The following is a 26,301-nucleotide window of genomic DNA, read 5'->3' on the forward strand; positions in this document are numbered from 1 at the left end:
AGCATGTTTAATGGCAGAGTGACAGTTGATAAAGCTGCATTGTGCAGGACAAGAAGTGGAAATGCTTTGGTGTATAAAATAACGCTAGTCTAAACCCTGCCGGCCATGCACATGTTTTGCCTTACCTGCTCCCTTGGATTGGTTTGAATTTACTGCAACGACTTTGACCTCAATGGAAATGACCAAAGGATAAACATCTGTATATACAACTTGATCGCATGGAATGCAGTGCCATTAAAAATGTATTTTCATGACTGTGACAGAGTGGAAATTAATATATATATATATATATATATGTGTGTATATATATATAATACTGAATAGTAGTTGGAGGGATGGCATAATGGACTGAAAGTATCAATGAGCCACTCATAGCCCTCTCTGTGGAAGTTCATAAGTGTACTACAAGCGGAGCAGGGAATGCAAGAGTTCTATAATTCAGCAAAGGAGTGGGAAGAATTTACATAAAAAAACAGCAAAAAGTTTACTAAAGGTTAAAAAGCTAAATGAAATTGATGAAAAATGTGATTCCCTTAGTTTGAGTGATTACTTGATGAGCAGGTTGTTCAATGTGAACTTTGTAACAGTATAAGTGATACTAAAAACATTGCCACGTATATAATTATTTGAGACAAAATAACCTGGAACATATATTTGCAATTAACTGATGAATTTTATAGTAAAACATGTATAAAAATTGACCCACTGTTTATTTCATAATTAAACTGATTTGTGGAATGGAAATCCATCGTTAAATTGTCAAAGTGACTAAATAAAGACCCTTTTTGGGCATTTGATGGTAAGTCTCTACAACTTATGATTAAATGTGATTAAATCGAAAATAAAATAACAAATGAAATAAATAACAAAGGACATAACTTACCAATGTAGACTTCATGGCTATACAAATCCAGTGTAAATAGTTTAGGCAACAACAATCAAAATCCCAACGAAAATCCATTAAAACCAAATAAGCAGAAAACAAAAACCCAGGAAAGTCCACCGACAGAAATCCATTTGAGAATCACAAAAAATCCCCAAAAAATAATCCATTGGCATGCAAAAAAGGAAAAATAATAACGCAAGAGTCTGCCATGACAAATCAATGAAAAACGCCCAAATAAACCATCTTTTGGCATCCACAAACCAAATAATATTTAAAATGCATTGACGTTCAGCAGCACAAAGCATGAAAGACCACTGACACAAATCCATGAGACTCCCAAAAAATCCCAAAAGAATGGTCCATTGGCATCCAAAAACAGAAACGTATTCTAAATCTATTGAAGTACAGCAACACAAATCCATGAGAAAAGCCTGATAAAACCAAAACAAACAATCTTTTGGCACCCGAAAAAAGGAAACATTTTGAAATCCAAGAAAGTAGTCTGGCACGAACAATCGCATCTCTAAGAACTGAAGAAAATGGCGGATAAGAACTTCCAGTTACATCACAATGAAAAAACAAATAGATGCTGGCGACACCCAATGGAGAAATATAATATTACAACTCATGTTTATATTTATATTTCATATGTTTATATGTTAATAGGTCAAACAGTATAGTAGGTCAAATGGTACATGTAAAAGTAGGTCAAAACTTGATCAAATTGACCAAACCCACTCCCTTCGGTGAAGTCAGAAAACCAGCATGTGTTTGTCAGCAGTAACATAGTTATGTGGTCTTCAGGTCATGATTCTTGTGCCTCTTCTTAAGGAGACTGCCCAGCAAAATCTGCCTATAAAAGATTTGTCCCGGAAGCAGGAATTCATGGGTGAATAGGTAAGTGTATGAAGGGGTGTTGGGACAGTTTTTCTGAAGTCCTACCAAGACTTTATGAAACGATACCTTTGGCAATACAGAATCTTCAACTCTTAGCACAAGGCTGTACCGCCTCAGACAATGGTAGCAATGACAGAGCCGCCAGGGTCATCTTAGGAGGGGAGAGAGGGTTGTAGATGGGTACAAATAAATTGTAGCGTACATCTGGCCAAAGAAACACTGATACACTTATGTATTGTAAAAGTATTGGTTTATTTTATATACACATAGGCAAAGATTAATCTTTGGAAAGGTAAGTACTATATCATAACTTAAACACAATTATAAAAATCAACACAATACCTATGGTATGCAAACCAAAGTATAACCTTATTTAGAAGAGCAGTATGCAGTTCAAGGTGAGTAAAAACCTAATACACATTTAGAATGGCAACATGCTATTCATGGGGAGTAGACGTTTAGAAAGACGCAATGTAATTCAAGGGCGGCAGGCCCTAGTGATAACCTACTGTGGTTTTTTACAGACTTCAAAGTTAGTAGCCAGTGTTTATGTACTTGTATAAGGCTCCCTAGATGCGTTCCAGCATTAGGCCTGGGCAAACGGTATGGGTGAACTCCCAAACATACAAATCACCCACTAAGCCACACAGGATCAACACAAGACTTATGGTAAGTAATACCCAAGCCAAATGTACCTCGGCAGTGAAGAAGAGTTTGCAGATGGGTGCCTTCATGATGCAGCAGCACTGGACACGGTCTCTGGATTTTTGGTCGTGGTGATTAAAGAATGGACACTGGATGTGAACTTGCAGCAGCAGTCAACCGAAAAGGCTCTTAAAGGAATCTTCGGTGCTTCTCACAGCTCTGTGGCTTTGGAGCCCTTTTACAGGTACCAGAAGACGGACTGTTGTTGCTGGTCAGATACTTTTCACTAATCTGGTCCTGCATTCTGGTGAGGGGACTTCAAAGATTCAAATTGTGTCTCTGGAGGACCAGAAGGAGTCAACCAAAGTTTCAGTGAGAATCAGACTTCAGAAGACGTTGCACAGCACTCAGGCTTGAGGTCCCCTGCTATTGGCGGTTTGCTGTCCTGGAAGGCCGTAGCATGTCCAGGGATAGCTCGTTTTGCAGGTCGTCTCAAGATTAGTGGGTCGCACCACCCTCTGGGTAAGGGTCTTCGTTTTTGGGACCCCCAGGTCACTTGGAATGGTCATAAGAGTCTCTGGTTACACAGCAGGCCTCCGGTCGCTGGAATCAGTTACAGCCGTCTTTTTTTTTTTTTCCTCCAGATTCCGCTCAGGTGGTCGACTGGTCTTCAGCTTCCAGAATCAGCCTTTTATACAGGAACCCACACAACTTCTGCAAACTCTCCCTGCAATTTAGCTCCCCAGTAGGAACTGGTTCCTTTCAGGCACATAAGAAGACAAATGGATACAGACTTCCCCGACACTCTGGAGCCTCTGCTTGGAACACAAAGGGTTCCTGCCAAAGACAACGCTTCAACCAGGACCTCCCCCACCTAGGACGGCAAAGGAACACCCAAGAAAGGACAAGCACAGTACAAATGGCAAACAAAGAAAACCACCATTCTAGCAGAATGGTGACCCATCTGTGCATTACCGCAGCTTGTTTGGCAGCCTGCGTGTAATATTAACTAAAAAGTCATTGAAGTATATCCACTGCCACCGGCAATAAGAGTTGGCTTACCACAGTAACAGAAATGTTACTAGGTCACTGAAAAAGGGGATACCATGTATCTCCTCAGCAGCCCACATAAGGTGGGGTGTGCTGGTCTCCCATATTAAATGTAAAGGGGATGGGAATGCACCTCTACCCTTCGGAACAGTAGTTCACCCAAGGTACGTTTAGGAGAAAATACAAAGGGAAGATCAAGGGGCAACGCAGCCCACTGCCCATAAGGTGCAGTGTGCCGCCATAGTAAAATGCATGAAGCCAAAAAGCTATAGGGATCTATAAATACAAACATAGACTATGGAGAGCTATAAAGAGTAAAAAAGGGTGAGAGGGAAAAAAAAATTACCGCTCAACCTCACCTAGGAACATGGAAAAATAATCACCAAGTCCAGCAAAAGGTTATGGGGGTTTTACAGGTGAGGAAGATTTAGCATAGAAATGAAATTCGTGGGGATTGGGTCCTCCGACGTATTCTATATCTTTGACAGTAATCACCACAGCTGTGCTGCTTCGGAAAATTTTCTGCGTCCTAGGTCGATGCGCCGTCCCCGTGGACCTCCTCCGACGTCACCCGATGTGATAAGTAGGACGCACGACGCCCGTAGCCTCAGTTCCGTTTTTTCCGCGAACCTGTTAGCTTCGTGAATCTCGGTACGCCTCGACTCTTTGGAGTTTCTGTTGTAATCTTCTCGGTTCTTTGAACCTGTTAGGTTTCGTGTAAAGGCCTGTTCGTGACGATGTCTACCTAGTCTTCAACCCCACGTCCGGGCTTCAAAAAATGCGGGGACTGTTAAATGTTAAAGGTATTTGTACCGCGCACCGTCGCCAACGGAATTGGTCCCCAGGCGCTCAGGCGGATCTGTAAATGATAAAGGTGGGATGGGTTAGTAGGGTGAAGAAGGGAATAGGATAGTGAGGGGAGTGGTGTTCTGTTGGCAGCTTTAACTCAGTATACACCGGGTGCTGAGCTTTGGTGCGGGTATCGGATCGGAGTCAGTCTGCGTGTGCTGTTGTTCTGGCTTGTGTTGTTGCAGTGTTGTGAAGTGCGTGCGGCTTGTTGTGCGTGAGATGGTTGTGTGAGTTTTTTTTAGTGAGATAAGTATGCAGAGTTTGAGCTTAGTTAGTGGGTTACCTGACCTTTACCATGCTAACATTCACAGTTCTGTCTGAGTGTGGCACTTGCTGGCCCTCACATTCCCATCTAGACGTGGCGCAGGCCAATGTTTAGGACTCCATCCAGGTGTAGGCATGCCAACACTCACAACTCCATCCGAACGCCACGCAGGCTGGTGTTCACAACTCTTAAGTGTGGCACATGCTAGCATTCACGTTTTTTCTAGGCGCGGGCATGTTATCCTTCAATCAATCTTATCCAGATGTGACGCAGGCTAATGTCTATCTAGGTGCGTCTGCCGGTCTGGATATGTTCGTCCGGTAGAGTCACTTGAGGGCTTTCGTCTGGGTCTAGGTATGTGGTCCGTCTCTGCAGCCTTCCTTTGTGGCTATTTTCCATTATGTCTTATGCTCTGTCGAGTGGTTGGTTCTTTGGTTTGAGTGTTTGTCCAATTTGAGAGTGGCCGAGGTTGGAGTTATTTTCATCATTGTTTTAATGTCTGGGCATTCTAGTGTGTCTCCGTTGTGGTTACGCTTTGAAGAGCCACGATTTGAGGAGTTTCCTGAATGCTAGGTGGTTTGTTGTATTCCGTATATTCTTAGGTAGGTCATTCCAGGTTTTGGGTGCCTGGTGTGAGAAAGACGATCCTCCGAGTTTGTTTCTGTTGTAGGGTTTTGGTTCCAGGCGTATGTCGGTGCTTGATCTTAGTGTTCTTGTCGGTTAATGTAGGCATAGTTTGTCGCTTATGAATTCTGCGCCTTGTTTGTGTATTGCTCTGTGCGTGATGCACATGGCCTTGAACTTTATTCGTTGTTTCAGTGGTAGCCAGTGTAGTATTTCTAGCGCGGGTGTGATGTGTTCTCTTCTGGGTAGCTTGAGGAGGAGTCATGCGTTGCAGTTTTTTTAGAAGTCGTTCGGGCATGCCCAGGTATAGGCTATTGGTATAGTCTACTCTGGACATGATCAGAGCGATGATGGTAAGTGTTTTGTTGGTGAACGACAGGAACGGTAGGATCCTTTTTGCTGCTCGCAGGAGGAAGAAACATTTCTTGATTACCGAGATTACTTGTGGCTCCAGAGTGAGATTGTTATCCATCAGGACCCCTAGGTTTTTTACAGTTGATGATGGTTCTGGTGTGGTGCCGAGCTCTCTTGGCCAGGGGATGTAGTTGATGTTTCCTCCCTTTTTTGAAACAATCACTCTGTTTTGCCTGGGTTGATTTTGAGATGGTTGAGGTTCATCCAGTTGAATGTCACGAAGGCAATTCTCTAGTGTGGCGTTTTCTTCTCGGGTGTCTTGTATGTTGAAGATTATTTGGGTATCGTCAGCGTAGTTCTAGCATGTGAGGCCGTGTTTTTTGATGAGTTTGATTAATAGGTACGTGTAGATGTTGAATAGAAGCGGGGAGAAGGATGATCCTTGTGCTAGTCCGCACGTGGAGACTCTGGGTTTGGATTTACAAGGTTTCATCCATATGGTTTTTGTTCTGTTTGTTAGGAAGGATTTGATCCATAGTAGGGCAGTGTCTGTTATCCCTAGTCCTTCCAGTCTCTTCATGAGGATGGCGTGGTTGACGGTGTCGAAGGCTGCAGACAGATCAATGAGAATCAGGGCGGTGCTGTTGTCTGAGTCTGCGTTTGTTTTTAGGTCGTCCCATATTGAGGAGAGCCGATTCTGTTCCTCTCATAGGTCTGAAGCCAACTTGTGCCTGGTCTAGTAGGCAATGCTCTTCTATGAATTCTTGGGTTATTTGGTAGACGTACATTTCTAGCAGTTTGGCTATGTAGGGTATGTTGGAGATGGGTCTGTAGTTGGATAAGTCTTCTACGTTTCCTGTTGTGTCTTTGAGTAGCGGCTTGATGTAAGCCGATTTGAAGGCCTGCGGTACTTTACCTGTTGAGATTGAGGAGGTTCCTGTGGTATTCCATGGGGGTTCCTTGTTTGAGAATTGTTTTTTATATGTCCGGGGGGCAAGGGTCTTCAGGAGAGCCCGATTTGTTGCTTTGGTTTACCAGTTTGACGAATGCCTCAAGTGATATTTCTGGGAAGTTTCGTAGCTTGTTTGCGTGTTCCTCGTCTGTGTCGGTGGGGTTTGAGCTGTGAGCGCTTGGTCTGTTTTGTTTGGTGTGTTGGATGGAGGTTATTTTGTTTTTGAAGTGGTCTCAGGTCCTCGCAAAGTTTAGTCGATGGGATTGGCGAGTTGTTGCAGGCCGGTGGGTCTTTTATTTCGTTTATGATTTTGAATAGTTCTTTTTGAGCGTTTGGTGCTCTGAAGATTCGGTTGTCGTAATGTTTCCTCTTCGCTTTTTGTATTTCTTTTTTATATGCGCGGATCTGTTGTAGGAATTTCAATTTGTTTGCGGTGGTGGTCTTGGTCCTCCAATTCTAGTTTTCGGTTTTTCCTTTTCATGGCGTTGAGTAGTGGGGTGAACCATTTTGCTGTCGTTTTTTTGCGTGATGGGGTGAAGGGCTTTTCTTTGGCGATGTCGTCAAGGGTTGTTGCGATCCAGGTATGAAGTAGGGCAACTTTTTTGTCAAGGTCTGCTTCTTCCATGGATGATGCTTGTGGTTTGCTGAGTTCTAGGAGCTCGGTTAGGTTGGAATTTTTTATGGTTCTCCAATTTCTTTTCATCATGATGGGTTGTTTTTGTTGGAGCGGCCGTTGTGATTATTAACGGAATAATGAGGTGGTCGCTCCAAAGTATTTGAATTGGGGGTGCCGTGGTGATGAGATCCTTGATGGCGACGATCGCGTCAAGTGTGTGCCCTGCTGAGTGGGTTGCTCCTCTGACTAGTTGTTGTAGGTTCATGGCTGCTAGTTGGGCTGTTAGGGATTTTTGTGTGGTTGTGGTTTCTTCGTCGAACCAGATGTTGAAATCTCTGAGGATGATCAGATGATTGTACTTGATGGCTAGGGTGGTGATTGCTTCCGTGAAACCGTCTATGAAAGGCGCATCGTAGGTTGGTGGTCTGTATATCAGTATGAATTTCAGGTTGGTTTTGGGGTTTACTGAAAGTCGTAGTATTAAGGATTCGCATTTATCGATGTTTAGTGGATCTTCCATTTTGATGGCCATTTGTTCCTTGTGGATGATCGCTAGTCCCCCCCCCCCCCCTCTTTTGGATTTTCTGTTTGTTTGGATGCATTTGAAGTCTGCAGGCAGTTGTTGAGGGTGATCTTGTAGTTGTCGTCTAGCCATGTTTCGGTTACAAATAGGATGTCTATGCCTCCTTCTGACAGGAGGTTGTATATTTCTGTTGCGTGTTTTGACATTGACCGTGAGTTTATTAGGTTACAGTGGATTCTCTGGGTGAGATTTTGTTTTGAGGTTATTTGTTGTTCGAGTTTGTAGTTGTCTGTTCGTGAAGTTTCCGCAATGATGTCGGTAGGATGAAGAACGGCGACAGCTGCTTCTTCATTGAAGCGGTCTAGTAAGTTGATAACAGGGCTGATTAGTCTTGGTGTTTCTGCTGTGATGCTACTCGGATGAAGATCAGCTGTGGTTTCTTCATTGGGTCCATTTGTTGGGTGGGAGGTGGCGTTGCTGGTTGTTGGTACTTCGCTGTATTATGCAGGATGTAGTGGAAATCGATGTTGCCCCTCTGTTTTTGTAATGTAAGCGGTAATGGGGTCAGAGCCCTCCCACTCTCTTGTTGAGTGCCCCCATCTTTTTTCTGCTTGTATCAGGAAGTTTTTTGCATGTTTCGAGGTTTCCGTGTTGGGGTGTCGGTGTACCGTGGTTGTTGCGAGGTAAGGTGTGAGGTATAAGGATTTTTCTCTTGTGGATTTTGTTCCGGTTGTGGCTGTTTTAGGTGTGTTTTCTTCCAATGGGGCTGTTTCTTGTGGGTTCTGTCTGTGTTGTATGTTCGCGTTTCTTGTTGCACAATCTTGTTCTCTTTCTCGGCGTCCTTTTCTGGTACGGGCCATTTTCCAGTCTAGGTGCATGCGTAGTATGGTAGTTGGTCCGCTTTGCTGTGCGGTCGCTGTGACCTCGGTTTTCCTTCTCTGGATACGCTGGGGTGTTCTCTGGCACAGTGTTGCTTTCTTTCGGTGGGTAGGGTGTGTTTCCTAAGGGTGCACTGTCGGGGTGGGGGGGAGGGGGAGGTTAGGGTGTTAACGGTCCGCTGGTATGGGATTTAATTGAGTTAGGTGGTGGGTTTCCGGGATTGGTAGAGTACTGAACTAAGCGCAGTTAGAGTATTTGAGAGACCTGTATAGTGGGTGAGAGTCTTATCAGTGCAGTCTAAGCATCACACAGTGCCTTTCGGAGACGGGCCCCTGCTGAGTCTGAGAGACCTGCACAGTGGGGGAGAGGCCCACCAGCGCAACCTAAACACCACAGTGTAGTTTGGAGACAGAACCCCTGCTAAACGAGAGACCCGCGCAGTGGGAGAGAGGCCCATCGGTGCAATCTAAACATCCTACACAGCAATTTGGGGGGGAGAGCCCCTGCTAAATTTGAGAGACCTGTATAGTGGGAGAGAGGCCTATCGGTGCAGCCTAAACCTCATACAATGCAGTTTGGGGACGGGAGAGAGGCCTATCGGTGCAGCCTAAACATCATACAATGCGGTTTGGCGACAGAACCCCTGCTAAATTTGAGAGGCCTGTATAGTGGGAGAGAGGCCTATCAGTGCAACCTAAATGTCATACAATGCAATTTGGGGACAGAACCCCTGCTAAATTTGAGAGACCCGCACAGTGGGAGAAAGGCCTATCAGTGTAATCTGACACTTCTTGGATCCGCCTCTGTTGGAGCCGCCCTTGGCCTTAGGGCCCGTAGCCGCAGAGGGCTGCCCTGGGAGGACCGGTGATGAAGTGTGGATGCACCAATGGGAGGGAGGGCTGGTCGGCGGGCTGGGGAACCAGGAAGGGGTGCGGGGAGGGAGGGGATGCAAGGGGGCTGGGGAGGTGCCGGGGAAAGCGAGTGGCGAGCGCCGCGGGGGAGTGGAGGCCCAAAGTTAGGATGCTGGCCCAGGGGGGGGGCACAGGCCACGGCACTCACCTGCAGGCGCTCTGGATCTAGTGAGAGCACGCAGGGGGCTGCTGGCCTGGGGCCCCGGAAGGTCTGGGGCACTGCCCGATCAGGCTCCGGGGGCGGGAGGATGGAGAGGCAGGGAAAGTGCCGGGGAAAGCGACCCACGAGGGAATGGAGGCCCAAAGTTAGGATGCTGGCCAGGGGGGGGGGGGGGGCACAGGCCACAGCACTCACCTGCAGGCGCTCTGGATCTAGTGAGAGCGCGCAGGGGGCCGCTGGCCTGGGGACCAGGAAGCTCTGGGGCACTACCCAATCAGGCTCCGGGGGGCGGGGAGGGAGGAGGGAGGGAGAGGCAGGGAAGGAGCCGGGGAAAGCGAGCGGCGAGGCCCGCGGGGGAATGGAGGCCCAAAGTTAGGATGCTGGCCCAGGGGGGGCACAAGCCACGGCACTCACCTGCAGGCGCTCTGGATCTAGTGACTGTGGGTCCAAGATGTCGGTAATGGACTCTCAACGCCTGCCTCTGGTGCCTCGGGGAGGCCCACGACAGGGACGACTCTGTCGACTGCCAGTCGCTCACGGCCAAGGCCTTGCGGGAGCGCAAGAAGTTGTCGGTAGGTAGGGTGTCTAAGCCCCGAAGTCGAGGTCTGCGGGGCTTTCGACGGATGATTCGAGAGGCGACTCTCCGCGTCATTGTCGGAGGTCCACTGGGTCTCCTTCCAGGAGTCGGTTTCGTCACTCCTCTGCCTCTTCGAGGCATTCCAGGAAGCGCCGGCATCGGTCGCCTTCCCCGTCCTCTTCCGAGGACTCCGCCCGTCGGCGGGTCGCTACCATGCAAGCGACACCGGAGGAATGGGCTTCCTTCGGGAAGATGTTAGCGATTCTCGAATCGCAGGGCACCGGTCCGTCTGTGCCTCCGAGTGGGGTCGGTCACGATCGGTCGAGAGACACCGCTCGCACGCCTTGGGGCTCGGGTGGTCGACACGGTTCGCGGGAGAGTTCCCGCTCGGACAAGGGTAACCGTTCTCGCCATGCCCGTTCCCGGTCCTCGACGCGCTCAAGACTGCGTGATCCTGTGCAGTCTTCGAGGAAGAAGTAGACGCCTGTGGTGCCGAAGTCATCGACGGCCTGGCTCGAGGCTCTGCCTCCGAGGGGGTCGTCGACGCTGTCGGCGCCTAGGTCGTCAAAGGACACGCTCTGAGCTCTGGCTTCGAGGCCTGTGTCGACGCCGACTATGATGGCGGCGCTGCAGCTGACGTCGACGCCGATTCACCCAGCGCCGATTCGTTCGGCGCCCTCAACGCCTTTCGAGGCGGTGGTGTCGGAGGGGCCCCGTGGCACGGGGAAAGCCCCTAGAAAGGCTCTGGCTAAGGTCAGGCATAGCTTTGGTCCCCAGGGGCCGTCCTCTCACCGCCTGGAGTACATTTCAGAGGTGGATGAGGGCTCTGATGAGGGCTTGGTCCCGGATAAGGTGCCAAATGAGCTTCTCTCGGGCCATAGCCAATTTGAAGACCTGAGGCAGTCACTGCATGATGCCAGTGGACTGGACACACCTCTGGAGGTGGAGTTTTGTAGGCCTCAGCCTGGCACTCATGCCGATTCTTCGTACCGGCGCCTTATGTCTCGGGTCACCGAGTACTTGGGATGGTCGGCTCCCCCATGGGAGTTTGTTCAGGATGGTCTTACGGACATCCTCAATCTTGGTCCCCCCACTGACCTGGTACTGCCGTTTCATATGGCTCTGCAGAGAAGGGTGGCGGCGGCTTGGACTGTTCCGGAGAGTCTCCCGGGAGTGGGCAAGTCTTTGTCGCGAAAATACCGTCCAGCCAGTAGCGACCCCTGCTACTTGTCCAGGCACCCAACTCTGGAGAGTTTGGTGGTGCAGGCGGCTACGGCCCCGGCAAAGCAGGCGTCGTATCCTACCATCCCTCCGGATAGGGACGACAAACGTTTTGATGGCTGGGTGACGAAAGTGTTTTCTTCAGGGTGTATGGCGCTTCAGGCGGCCAACTCCGTATGTGCATTGTCTCGTTTCACACACACTCTGTGGAACTGTGTTGCATTAGTGGCTGAACATATTCCCGAAGGGGACGAACGGGATGGTTTCTCCAGCATGGGGTCTGGCATGGATTCACATGCTCATGAATATTCCCCGTCGTCAGGCTGGGAATCCTCGGTAAAGAAAAAATCAGTATCAGTTTCGTTTCTGATCTGTCTTTCGTAGTAGTAACCAATCACTGATCTCTGCGTCATACTGACCACAGCCAATGACTGCCCTCTACCTAAGCCCCGCCTCTGGCAGCCATCTTCAGATTTTTACCGCACATTCAAGTGTTGGGATCCTCGTGCTATTGCTCTCGAGCGTTAGTGCTATTTTTTCACGTTTTTTCTCAAAAAACTTCTATTTCGCGGTCAAAAGAGCCTCAAGCTCCACCGTTTCTTCATCCGATCAACGGGGGACCCGTGTCGGATTAGTCTACGCCCCACAAGGGTGAAGATTTCGTCGAGCCACGCTTTTGGAGGACTCCAGAAGTTTCTCAGGCCCATCTCGGACATGGCCCAGGAGAAGGGAAGCTCGACGCCCGGAAAGCTGTTCAGGGTCTGCCCTGGATGCCAGCTTCAGAATGTCTTTAAGGAGGACGAACACTCCCTTTGTCTTTACTGCCTACATGAGGACAAGACGCACGTGGAGAAGGACTGTGCGTTTTGCGGCAATATGTCGGAGCGGACCATGAAGGACCGCCATCAACGTCTCACCAACTGGCTGGAAGGGAAGAGCCCGTCAGGCGAGAAGAAGAAGTCCGAGCGGTCTTCTAAGACCTTTGAGGACGCCCCGGCGACGGGGGTCCAACAGAAGGCCAAGCACCGCGAGTCCGCTGGCACCGGGAGCGCCAAATGGTCAGGCTCTACGGGTGCCAGGCAGGGCGCATCCTCCCCGGCGCCATCAACCACGAGCCAACGCTCTGGTTCGGGTAAGAGGAAGGCCGAGCACCCGGCGAAGCTCCTGGAGAGACCCCGGTCGAGCTCAAAGGCCCCATCGGAGGGGGAGCGAGGCAGTGACCCTCCCCCCAAGGAGAAGGCGGTGAGCGCACCTAAGGTGGTGAAAGCCTTAATCCATCCGGCCAAGGCCTCTATCGAGACAGTCGCGGCGGCCCTGGCTCAGCCTGTGGAGGCTACACCAGTGGTGGCCACGCCGGGGCTCAGTCTCCCTGCCACCGCGGAGGGAGTCCTCTTTTATGCCCATCGACAGGACCCCCGTGAAACCTCCGACGGAGACGAAAAGGGGGGGGGCAGGAGGTCGTCGTGGATTCGGCCTCAACCTCTGAGGAAGAGCTGATCGAAGTCTTAAGCCACGGCATTGGCGTGGAAGAAGACCAGCCCGTCGGGAGGGATCCCGACATAGGAGACGACGATAACGTCGAGGGTGCCGATGGGGCCCCTAACCGCCCGTCGGACTCCCCTCAACCAGTGCCGCAAGACAACTCTGCGGCCATTTTGTTGGCTATACAGTCCTTATGCTCGGAGATAAGGACGAGACTGCCGTTACCACCGGACGGCGAGGGAAAGAAATTAGATACGATGGGACACAGAATCATCTCGTCTGCAGCGACGACGATTAAGGCGGCCAACGCCTTGGCTATCGTAGCCCGCTACGACAGGGAGTTGTGGTACAAACTGGCCCCCCTGCTGGACTTCCTACCAGACGACAAGAGGGCGGAAGCCCTAGAGATCTTGCAGGAAGGAGAGGTGGCGTCGGACCACGCCATTACGATTGCGACGGACATCGCTGACACTGGATTTCGCCAGTTGGGCAACGGCGTGTGCCTTAGGCGGCGTGGATGGCTCAAGGCTACTGACTTCCGTCAGGACGTACAGACCAGAGTCTTGGACATGCCGTTCGACAGAAACAACCTGTTTGGGAAAACAGTGGACGATTCCCTTCAAGCCATCAAGGCAGACACGGAGACGGCCCGGGCTCTTGGGGTTCTCCAGCAACGGCGGCCGCCCTTTCAGAGCGGCGGAGGCAAACAGGGTGCCTCCAAAGGTTCCGGCGGCGGATTTTCCACCTACCGTCAAGCGGCCCGTTCGTCGTCGCAAGAAGCTTACAGGGGACGAGGCAAGTCAGGCGGACCCCGCCGTCGTCGCCAAGGAGGACAAGGCGGCAAAGCCTCGTCGAAGTAGGACTGAACCGGCCGTGGGGTCGGGCCCCCACCGAAGCACCCCGGTGGGAGGCCGGCTGGCGAGCTTCGTCAGCGTGTTGGAGTCCATCTCCACCGACCGTTGGGTGCTGGACGCCCTAGCCCAGGGTCACGCGCTCGAGTTTCTAAAGAGGTGCCCGCGCGTCCCCCCTGTGGCCAGGAAAGAACATCACGTCTCTCAACTTCTCTTGGAGGTAAAGGCGATGCTCAAGAAGGGCGCCATCGAGCTCGTCCCAAAGAGGCTTCGGGGCTCCGGAGTTTACTCAAGATACTTCCTCGTGAAGAAGACGGGAGGATGGCGTCCCATCCTGGACCTACGACGACTGAACAAATTCATCAAGGCACAGAAGTTCCGGATGGTCACCCTCCAACACGTCCTGGGTCAGCTGGAGGAGGGCGATTTCCTGTCGTCGTTGGATTTGGAGGATGCCTACTTCCATATTCCCATCCTAAAGGGACACAAAGTTTCTCAGGTTCGTGGTCCAAGGACGTCACTATCAGTTCAGAGCCCTTCCCTTCGGGCTGAGGTCGGCACCCAGGGTGTTCACCAAGTGCCTCGCACCGGTGGCGGCGCAGCTGCGCCGAGAGGGGATCCACGTCTACCCCTAGCTGGACGACTGGCTCATCCGAGCGAAGACGAAGGAGCTGGCCGTGGAGCACACGGCAAGGACCATCCAACTTCTCACGGACCTGGGATTCTCCATAAACTATGCCAAGTCCCACCTGGTGCCTGCGCAAGACGCACTGTTTCTGGGAGCGAAGCTTGACACAGTGTCGCTTCTGGCCTCTCCGTCGGAGGAAAGGACGAGGGCCATCTTGGGCAAAGTGCAGCGGATGCTGGTTGCGGACGCGGCTAGAGTGAGGTCCATCAAGTCCCTCCTCGGAATGATGTCTTCTTGCATTTACCTCATCCGCCTGTGCAGGCTCCTGATGCGCCCGTTGCAGGAGTTCCTGGACGCGCGCTGGATCCAGACGACGGGCAGCTTGGAGGAGAGGATCACACTCGACGAGAGTTTCCGACGAGCGATCCGGTGGGGGGGCACCCGCACGCATCTGACGGCGGGCATGTACTTCCAGACCCCCGGCCACCAGGAGACAGTGAACACGGATGCCTCCCTGGAAGGGTGGGGAGCGCACACCGAAAATCTGCACGCGAGAGGCTTTTGGCTCCCGACGGAGAAGTCCCTCCATATCAACGTCCTGGAGCTCCGTGCAGTGTTTTTGGCCCTCAGGTCCTTTCTTCCGTCCCTCAAGGGCAAGGTGGTGAGGATCTTCACCGACAACACCACCACCATGTTCTACATCAGGAAACAGGGCGGAACCAGGTCCCCAGCCCTGTCCAGGGAGGCGCAGGATCTGTGGCATTGGGCCGTCGCCCAAGGGATGTTTCTGGTGCCATTTCATCTGGCAGGGATAAAAAACACCATCGCCGACTCACTCAGCAGGGAGCTGCGCTCGTGCTACGAGTGGGAACTACGACGGGATCTAGTGGACCACCTCTTCCGACGGTGGGGCACACCCCAGATCGATCTGTTCGCGACGGTGACGAACTCCAAGTGCCGGAGGTTCGCCAGCAGGTTTCCCCAGCCGAGGAGCATGGGCGATGCTTTCTCATTCCTCTAGGAGGGCCTGTTTCTATACGCGTTCCCTCCATTGCCATTGCTGATCCGGCTCATCAACCAGCTCAAGAGGTCACGGTGCAGGATGATCCTCGTCGCACCTGCGTGGCCGAGGCAGATATGGTTCCCGGACCTTCTGGACTTGTCAGCGTCCCCGTCAATCAAGCTGCCAGTGGACGCGGATCTTCTCTCCAGGGAAGGAGGCGCCATCCTCCATCACGACCCGAAGTCGCTGAACTTGCAGGCCTGGCTCCTGCAGCGCTAGAGTTTGGAGGATACGACATACCGGCCGACTGCAGAGAGGTTCTTGCAAAGGCCAGGGCGTCCTCCACTCTTAAATGCTACGGACACAAATGGAAGAGTTTCTCTGTCTGGTGCCACGCACAGAAGACTAACCCTCTACGGATTACGGCTCCCCAAGTACTGCCGTACCTGACGCTGGCCAAAGCTGGACTGGCGCACGCGTCCATCATTCATCTTGCTGCGATCTCCCGATACACCAGAACCACGGGGCGGACGTCTTTGTGGTCTCGTCTGGTGAAAGAGTTCATGAAGGGACTGTTCAGATCGTTCCCGCCGGTGAAGGCTCCGGCCCCGGCGTGGGAGCTCAACGTGGGGCTGACCGAGCTTATGGGACCTCCGTTCGAGCCTCTGCACTCGGCTCTGTTGCAGTTGTTGTCGTGGAAAACAGCGTTTCTTGTAGCCATCACCTCCGCACGACGGGTGGGAGAGATCCAGGCCCTTTCCTGCAAGGCCCCGTACTTGACTTTTCACGACACGAGGGTAGTGCTCAGGACGCACCCCTCCTTCATGCCCAAGGTGCCGTTGGACTTCCACCTCAACGAACCCTTGGTGTTGCCTGTTTTCTTCCCGTCGCCTTCGTCGCCGGCTGAAAGGACTTTGCACTCGCTGGATGTGGCTAGAGCGCTGAAGTTCTACGTGCACCGCACAAAGTGTTTTCGGAAGACGTCACAACTCTTTGTGAACTTTGGACCTGTCAATCAGGGGAAGGCTCTCTCGAAGGCTTCCATTTCCAGATGGCTCTCCGGCTGTATCATGTACTGTCATCGGTTGGCAAACCGACCGCTGCCTGGCCGTCCGAGAGCCCATTCCACCAGAGCGATCGCAGCTACCACGGCGTTCCTATCTGGTGTGCCCTTGCTGGACATCTGCAGGGCTGCTACGTGGAGGTCGACGCATACCTTCACGAAATTCTACTGCGTCGATCGGGATTCCAGGGAGGAGTCCAGGGTCGGCCAAGCAGTGCTGCGCAACCTGTTCGCCTAAGGTGAGCCTGGTGAGGAGGTAAGAATTGCTTAATGTTGAGTTTGATGTAATGCTTAATGTTGAGCCTTTGCCACCTCCCGTGGTTGTGCATGTGTGTACTGCTATGTATTCTTTATTCATGAGCATGTGAATCCATGCCAGACCCCATGCTGGAGAAGGAACAAGTTACTTACCTGTAACTGTTGTTCTCCAGCATGGGTCTGGCATGGATTCACATGCGAACCCTCCCGCCTACCCCTCTGCGGCTCTTCACTTGGTCATACTGCCACTTCACGTGCTACCAAATCTGAAGATGGCTGTCAGAAGCGGGGCTTAGGTAGAGGGCAGTCATTGGCTGTGGTCAGTATGACGCAGAGATCAGTGATTGGTTACTACTACGAAAGACAGATCAGAAACTAAACTGATACTGATTTTTTCTTTACCGAGGATTCCCAGCCTGACGACGGGGAATGTTCATGAGCATGTGAATCCATGCCAGACCCATGCTGGAGAACAAGTTACAGGTAAGTAACTTGTTCCTTCCTTGCTATGGTCTAGAATGGCAAGGATGCCATGTGTGAGGCCGTTCAGTCGGGTTTGGACATGGCAGATTGTGTCAGCCGGTCCATGGCGGCGAGCACCGTAATACGCAGGTTTGCGTGGTTGCGGAAGTTGGGGTTCGCTCCTGATGTGCAGTCCCAGCTCCTCAACATGCCCTTTGACGGTGAACATCTTTTTGGCAGCAAGGCTGACGAGAGCCTTGAGAGGTTGCAGACCTCCAAAGCTGCAGCGAAGTCGTTGGGCGCTGCAGTTCGACAACCTCCGTCCTTTTCGTCCTAGGGGACAACAATGGAGGGGAGGTTCCTTTCGTTATTACTCGTCCTTCAGTAAAGCGAGAGGAGCTGTCAGTCAAAGAGGCCAGCGTAGGAGTACCAGAGGTGGAAAACAGGGTACTAGAGGTGCCAAAGCCACTCAGGCAGTTGCCTCTTTGCCCTCAGGCAATGCCGCTACCACTCAGTCATCAGGCCATGTCCCATGGTTCGCCGGTTGGGGGAAGGCTGGCGCAGCATCTTGTAGAGTGGCATGCCATTACTTCAGATGTGTGGGTTCTGGCGATCATAACCCACGGCTACGGTCTTCCATTTCGGCAGAGGCCTCACGACAATCGACCTGGGAACCTCTTTGAAGAGTCGGGATCCGCTCCTTGCACAGGAAATTCAAGCCCTGCTGGAGAAAGGCGCCATAGAACTGGTGCCTTTAGCGGAGAGGAACAAGGGATGGTATTCCCCTTATTTTTTGATTTCGTAGAAAGACTGGGGGGATTGAGACCCATCATGGACTTGCACGGTTTGAACAAACTCCTCCGGAGGGACAAGTTCAAGATGGTTACCAGACATTTGGTCGAATGCATTTGATCGAATTACAACATGGTCGAATCAATTTGGTCGAAAAAATGGTCGAATTATTTATTTATTTTTTGGGGGGGGTGGAGGGGGGTTCCCCACCAAACCCCTGTTTTTGGTGTTAAAACACCTTTTTTTACCTATACTAGAGCAAAAAAAAAAATACTTTAAAAAAAGAATTCGACCTTTTTTTTTTTCGACCAATTTGTCATTCGATCAAATATATTCGACCATTTGACTGGACAGCGTTCAAGATGGTTACTCTCTCTCAAGTCCACAGGCCCTTCAACTTCAGGACTGGTTGGTGTCTCTCGACCTCAAGGATGCTTACTTCCATGTGCCGATCCATCCCAAGCACAAGAAGTACCTGAGGTTCGCGGTTGGCGACTCGCACTTTCAGTTTCGGGTCCTGCCGTTCGGATTGACCTCCGCCCTGAGGGTTTTCACCAAGCTTGTGGTGGTGGTAGTGCATCTCAGGAAAGGGGGATTCACGTCTACCCCTACCTGGACGATTGGTTGATCAGGGGGAGCTCTCCCGAGCAAGTCGTGGATCATCTGTCCGTCACCTGCCACTCCCTTCACAAGCTGGGCTTCTCCCTCAATTTAAAGAAGTCCCATTTGACGCCAACACAGCGGCTCCAGTACATCGGAGCTGTGCTCGACACATCCCTGGGGCTGTTTTCCTCCCCAGGTGAGGGCTCTTCACATTCAGCAGATGGTGCACAAGTTTCAACTTGCCCAGACGCTCCCGGCGTTCGAGTTCTTGAGGTTGCTCGGCCTCATGGCATTCGGCATTCTGCATTCTTCTGGTGCCAGAGGCTCATCTGCGGATGAGGTCTTTGCAGTGGTCACTCAAGATGCAGTGGTCGCAATCTTCCGGCAGGATGTCTGACCCTGTTCAGGTGCCGCCCTCAGTCACCCAGGACCTTCTATGGTGGGCCGTCGAAGGCAATCTGATGAAGGGGGCTCTGTTTTGGCTAGCCTGGCCGGAGGTGACGATCGTGACGGACCCATCCCTCACGGGATGGGGAGCTCATGCCAACGAGTTGACAGCAGTCGTTGGTCTCCGTCGGAGTCCAGACTCCATATCAATCTGTTGGAGCTGAGGGCCATCAGGCTAGCCCTGAAGGCTTTTCTGCCGACTGTGCGAGGAAAGAGTGTCCTGATCCTGACGGACAACACGGTGGCCATGCACTACCTCAACAAAAAGGGGGGACAGGGTCACTTCCTCTGTGCAGGGGGGTGATGCAGCTCGAGTTCTGGGCCTTCCAGCAAGACGTTTCGATCTCGGCTGTTCATCTGGCCGGAGACGACAACGAGACGGCAGACGCTCTGAGCAGGCAGAGCACGATCTCTCAGGAGTGGGAGCTGGCTCAGGAGATTCTCCTGGAGATCTTCACCCTTTGGGGGACCCCTCAAGTGGATCTCTTCACCTCCAGTGTCAACTGGAAGTGCGAAAGGTTCTGCTCGCGGGAATTTCCTCCAAAAGGAGCCTTAGTTCGTGGTGGAGTGGTCATTCCCACTGCTGTACGCGTTCCAGTCATCCCGCAAGTACTGCAGAGGTTCGGTTCCCGGATGATCCTCATTGCTCCGGCGTGGGCCCGGAGGACGTGGTACCCGGACCCTCTCGACTTGTCAATCTGCCCTCCATGTCGTCTTCCCTACCGAAACGATCTGCTCTCACGGGAGGGGGGGGGTCAGGTTCTCCATCCAGAGGTCAGATCCCTCAACCTTCACGCTTGGCTTCTGAAAGGTTGAGGTATAAGGATTGGGACCTCCCTGAAGACGTGTTGGAGGTGTTGCTCTTTGTACCGTTGGCATAAATTCTGTGACTGGTGCAGAGTTAAGAATGTGGATCCTTTTGAATGTGACATTCCCATGATTCTGTCTTTTTTGCTTTCTTTGGCCAACTGGGGCTTGCAAGTGGGTACCATTAAAGGTTACCTGGCGGCGCTGTCCATATTTAAGCGCTCGTCTGAAGAATGTTCGTATTTTAAGATTCTTTTGATTTCTCAGTTTTTGAAAGGGCTCACTAATGTGTTCCCGCCGTCACCTTTTCTGGTGCCCGGTTGGGATTTGAACCTTAAGTTTCTTATGGGTGCTCCGTTCGAGCCTTTGCATTCTTGCCCTTTGAGACTGTTTGGTTTGGTTTATTATTTATAATGCGCATTATACCCAGCGGGGGTAACAGGGCGCAGCAGTTACAAGTATATGCGAAGCTTGGTTACACAAAATTATACAGGATACATACAAGTAAAAATTATGTACAGAGAACATATTTACAAACATGGTGTGCAGTAGGAGAGTATATGGACACAGGGATATATATACAAAATAGAGTCTAGAGAAGCGTTAATTACAGCTGTTGTTGTCATGGCAGTAGGCAGGTGGTTAGGAGTGCTGGTTGTTGGATTTTAGCCATATGATGGTGTTGGCTCTAAACTTGTGGTACGTTTGGTCTATTCTTAGGCTGGGAGGCAGGGTGTTCCATAATTTGGACGCTTTCACCGGGAAGCTATTACCTCCAATTATGGACCGTTTGAATCTAGGTATAACAAGACGATCTTTATTGACAAGTCTTAGTGGTCTAGTTGAAGTTTGCTTGTGAAATCTCTCAGCCAGGTAGATGGGTGCGGCATTGTTGAGGGATTTGTATGTCAGCGATTAAGGTTTTTAGGATGACTTTGTTGTGGGTTGGGAGCCAGTTATTCGGAAATATGGTCTCTTCTGGAAATGCCTAGAGCTGCTCGAAGGGCATTATTTTGTAGGGTTTGGATTCTTTTAATGATGGCTTTGGATGATCCTAGGTAGAGGGCATTACAGTAGTCCAGGCATGAAAGGATGAGGGCTCTGGCTAGGGTAATGCAACTGCTTTCCGAGAGGAATGGCTTGGCTTGCCAGTGCGTATCAGTTTGCACATGCAGGCTTTGGAAGATGCTAAGGAGTTGACCTGTTTAGTGAATGAGAGGTGAGAGTCGAGGTAGAAACCAAGTGTTTTTACCTCGTGCTCTACTTTTACGGTGTTGCCATCGATTATAAATGAGTATTTGGGACCTAATTTTTTTAAGTTAGGCTGGGTGCCCAGGATAATGAGTTCAGTTTTATCATTCAGGCATAGACCGTGTGTGGCCATCCATGCCTGGATGATCTACATTCACCAAGGCCAAATCCTTTTCGTAATCCCCAGAAAGCGGGAGGAGGATCTGGGTATCCTCTGCATAATTAGTGTAGGTGATACCGAGATGATCCAGATCATTGAAGAGGGGCTTAGTGAAAATGTTAGTGTAGGCGAGACACAAGATCCCTGGGGCACACTGCAGGTAATGGGTATGGGGTCTGCGGCAGCTAGCGGCGAGAAGACCCTCATTGTTCTGCCATTTAAAAATGATCTAATCCAGGTAATGGCTTCCTTCGAGAAGTGTGCTGCCGTATTTAGATGGTTGCAGAGATGGTGTGGTTGACTAGATCGAAAGGCAGCTGAGATATCTAGGAGGAGGAGTAGTGCTGATTTCCCACTGTCTTTGAGCTCGTCGATTTGGGTCTTCAAATCGATAAGGGCAGTTTCTGTGCCATGCTGGGGACGGAAACCTGATTGCCTAGCTCCTAGCAAGTGTTGTTCCAGATGTTTTTGAATTTGAGTGTTTGCTACCTTATCCAAGATTTTTAAAAGGAAGGGCACGGTAGTAATGGGTCTATAATTAGTGGGTGTGGATAGGTCGAGGGTAGGTTTTTTTTAAGAGTGGGAGTACCCATGATTGTTTAAGGTTGGTGGGAATGATGCCCGTCGTGAAGGACGCATTAATGAGTTTGGTGATGGAGATAGATCACGGGCAGCATCCTTGATAAGCTGCGCAGGTCTCCCTGACAATTTGAAGGTTTAAGGGACAGGATGATTCTTTCCACTTCAAGGATGGAAACCTTGGTGAAATTGAAACGCGTGGATTTGTCTCTGCTCGCCTTATCAGTGGTACTGGGGGCAAGGGGATCGTTTAAGGCAATTCTTTTGCATGACATTTTATTTTGTAGAGTGGCTATTTTATTGGCTAGGGCGAATTGGATATCCTCGCACCATTTTTTATCTTTCGTGCAAGTGTTGGGTGGTGCTATTGGAGTCTCTATTTCTTTAAGGATGGTGAACAGTTCCTTTATGTTAGATTTGGCATTGGATATGCATGTGTCAAAGGATGTGTCAAAGGATGTTCGTTTTGCTAGGCAAATTTCTTTTTTGTATAGGGAGGAGATTTTAGTAAGTTTGAGTTTATTGGCTTCAGAGGGATGTTTAAGCCAAGTAGCCTCACAGTTTCTTTTCTGTTGTCTTAAATTTTTTTAAGAGCGGTGTAAACCAATTATTCAGATGAGTTTTCTGCCTGCTTGGTCTTAGTTTCACGGGTGCAATCTGATCCAAGGAAGTGGTCATGATTTTATTAAATTCTTCAACCAATCTCTCAGGGTCAGTGTTGTCGTGGAGAGAATTGAGAGTGGGGAGTAGCATCGGGATGAGTCTATCCACGGTAATGCTCTTTTTATTTCTGGTTAGTGTAGGTGGAGCCCTGGCGCCCGTAGTCGGTGGAAGTTTATTGGTAGAGAGCAAGGAGGACACAAGGTGATGGTCCATCCAGCCTAATAGAGAGATGGAAAGGATGTTGGCCTGGCAGTTGTGGTCTGCAACCCAGTCAAGAATTCTACCTTTCTCATGGGTGGCAGTATGGCTTCTTTGAGTAAATTCAAGTTCTGATAGGGTGTTAGCTGTGGTTGTGGCAAGCTGGTCTGATTGGTCATTAAAGCCCATGTTCAGGTCTCCAAGAAGGAGTACTTGTGAGGAGCTTTTGAGGTTATTAGTTAGGATGGAGTTAATGTCATCCACGAAGGATCCAGGAGGGCCTGGCGGGCGGTATATCAAATGGATGTTTAATGTTTGGGCATTAGTTAGAGAAACTTTGACTGATAGTGATTTGCATGACTGGAGGTCCATCTGTGTAGCAGGTCTCATGGCGAGACCGCATTTGTAGATAAAAGCGATACCTCCTCCTCTAGCGTTAGGTCTGTCATGTCTCAAGATGGAATACCCCTCGGGGACTGCTAACATGATCGTGCCTGCAGCAGGGTGTAGCCATGTTTCCGTAATGGCAAGAAAGTCTAGATCCTCTTTCAGGATCAGATCGGCAACTTCTGTAGCATGTGCTACCAGCGATCTAGAGTTTATTAATGCGCCTTTTATCTGGGGGCTCAAATATGTTGGTATGATGGGCAGGGGAGCAAGTGGGGTTTTTGGTTTGCTGTACTTAGAAGAACTTATTTTAGAAGGCTTGGAGCCGCAATGGGGGACAGAGGGCATGCTAGAGGTCCTAGAATTAGGGGATATGTTTAGTGACCTCGTGAGAGGCTTGTATATTTTGGCTAGTCTCGCTCTGAGACATAGATTTCTATCCGTGGTTGGGCATGGCTTACATGGGAGGTAGTTTAAGGCATCTGCCATGTCTTGGTGAGACATGGTAGACAGATTGGGCAGGGTGGTAGATGTCACGGCTGGCAGTGTCCTGTAGGCAGGGGTAGTAAGTGCCATGATGTAGACCGTGGTGCTCAGAGCAAGGGTTGTCATGTAAGGAGTCTGGTTGGTGACTAATGGGGGCATGCTGATGCTACTGCAGTGAGGGATAGGTAGTTTGCCTAAGGCTGGGTACCATGGAGGTGTATTGGACAGCAAAGGCATAATAGGCTGTCTGTAAGTTTGAAATTGACGGCTCTCCTGTATGCAACATAACATATACCGGCTGTATGTTACTAGGCAGGTAGGGATATACAGTTAAGTAGAAATAGTTCACCTAGATTCTAGTAGTTCTAGAGTTCACTATGTATGCTAGTGTGTAGTGTGCAGACGCTGTATGCATGATCAGTGTCAGGGGTTAACCCTTGATCAATTCGCTATCAGTGTTGCATTAATGTACATAATTTAGTGTAGGCTAACGTGCAATGTGCATGCGGATATGTGCAGATTCAGTGGCAGTAGATCAGTCGGTTCAATATCGGAAGGTTCAACTAGAGTGTGCATCTAAATTCTGGTTTGCAGTTCAGGTTAAGGCAGTGTATGTGCGGCAATATGTAATACACAGTCAGTGGAGCACATAAGTGTGACGTATATTGTGCAGGCTAAAGACCAGTGTAAATAGGGCAGTATACAATATGCACAAGCAATAGAACACCTAGATTCGAAATTTGTAAATAGGGCAGTATACAAAATGCACAAGCAGTAGAACACCTAGATTCGAAATTTGTAAATAGGGCAGTATACAATATGCGCAAGCAGTAGAACACCTAGGTACCAAATTTGCAGTCGAGGTTGAACAGCCGTATATATGCGGCAGAATACAATGCGCGCAATCAAGGGCACCTAGAATCGGGATATATAGTGCAGGCTATGGATCAAAAATGATACGACAGTAGGCATTGAGCAAAATTGATGGAGCACCGAAGTCCAAATTATACAGTGCAGGCTTAGAGAGCAGAGTAAGTCGGGCAGATTACGCATAAGCAACAATAATCACATTTAAAATCAGATTGTGCACAGGCTACAAAAATCACAGATTGTAACAGTATTTGGTAGGCATGGCGAGTATGAAAAGAGTGTGGAGGTTCTATGTTGGATGGTTCTATTAGTTCCAGGTGCCTGGTTATATGGTTAGTGCAAAGTCGGAGAGTTTAGGCAATAGTAGGTTACACAGTCTCAAGGCGCACAGGCAGGGGGTTTGGCCCTGAGCTCTGGTCAGCTCAGGACAGTCTCAGGACAGTAGTTGGCCTTGCCCTCAGGTCCTTCCCAGGATGGGCCGGCTCGCGCCTCCCGGCGACGGATAGGCTGAAATGTAGGCAGCTGAAGCCAATCAGCATGAGCCTATCCTCGGATGAGGAAGCAATGCAGAGGGGAAAATGCACACAACACGGGCGGCCATCTTAACTGTTAACACTTAAAACTGTGTTTTTGGTTGCGGTTACTTCCGCTCACAGAGTGAGTGAGTTACAGGCACTTTCAGTTAAGCCACCCTTCACTGTGTTTCATAAGGACAGGTTTGTCCTTCGAGTTCGCCCTTCCTTTCTTCCGAAAGTGGTTTCGGAATTTCATTTGGGCCAGAAGGTTGTTCTTCCGGAATTCTATCCTCCTCCACATCCTGGTAAGGAAGAGGAGAGGCTCCATAGGCTGATCCTAGGAGAGCGTTGAGTTTTTATATTTCACGCATGTCCCGGGTCAGAGTGGACGATCAACTCTTCATTGGTTACGCTGGAAAGCGTTTGGGGCAAGCTGTGACGAAACAGACGTTGTCTCATTGGATTATTTTGGCTATCTCAGAGTGTTACCGCTTGGCGGGTAAGGACCCACGGGCTGCCTTGCGGGCCCATTCTACCAGGGGTATGGCTGCATCTACTGCCCTACAGAGGGGTGTTCCTATTTGTAACATCTGTGATGCAGCCACCTGGGCTTCTGTACATACTTTTGTACGTCACTACTCCCTCGATTCCATCCGAGGACAGGATCTGGCCTTTGGCAAGGCAGTCCTTTATTCCGCAATTTGATTGGGCATGCTAAATTTGTGCTCTAAATTCTTTTCCCACCTCCTTGCTTTGGAAGTCTGTCAAAGATATGGAATACGTCGGAGGACCCAATCCGCTCGAAGAACAAGTTACTCTTACCTGGTAACGTTCTTTCGATGGGATGGTCCGACGACGTATTCCATTGCGCTCCCTCCCTACCTTCTCCGCTGCAGAATTTCTTATGCGATTGCAGCTTACGTTTCCGCAAGGCCTTGTGTGTCTGACTGGCAGAAGACTGGTGTCACACGTTCTGGGGGAAAAAACGGCTACGGGCGTCCTACTTATCACATCGGGTGACGTCGGCCGTCGGAGGAGGTCCTCGGGGACGGCGCATCGACTTGGGACGCAGAAAATTTTCCGAAGCAGCACAGCTGTGCTGATTACTGTCAAAGATATGGAATACGTCGTCGGACCATCCCATCGAAAGAACGTTACCAGGTAAGAGAGTAACTTGTTCATCTTACCCAACAAGGGGGAGGGTTGGAGGTTGCCCTGTTGGCTTGGGTTAGGACAGAGAAGAAGTGGATTGGGGGTGTTTGCTGTGGGTGCAGAGTGGGGGGGCGTGATTCTGGTCACGGCAGGGAAGGGGACAGGGAAGCAGCGTGTAGGGAAGCAGCGTGTGGGTGTGGTGGGGAAGGGCGTGGGGGTGAAACCAACCAAATGA

The 26,301-nt window shown here is 50.3% G+C and overlaps 1 protein-coding gene across 1 annotated transcript in view; it reads left to right on the forward strand.

Moving 5' to 3' along the window:
* Positions 1-26,301, forward strand: part of RTCB (RNA 2',3'-cyclic phosphate and 5'-OH ligase) — a 280,519-nt gene that overhangs the window by 217,127 nt on the left and 37,091 nt on the right. The window lies entirely within an intron of this gene.

Source organism: Ambystoma mexicanum, chromosome 12, assembly GCF_040938575.1.
Source record: "Ambystoma mexicanum isolate Mex_15411 chromosome 12, UKY_AmexF1_1, whole genome shotgun sequence".
Classification (NCBI taxonomy): Eukaryota; Metazoa; Chordata; class Amphibia; order Caudata; family Ambystomatidae; genus Ambystoma; species Ambystoma mexicanum.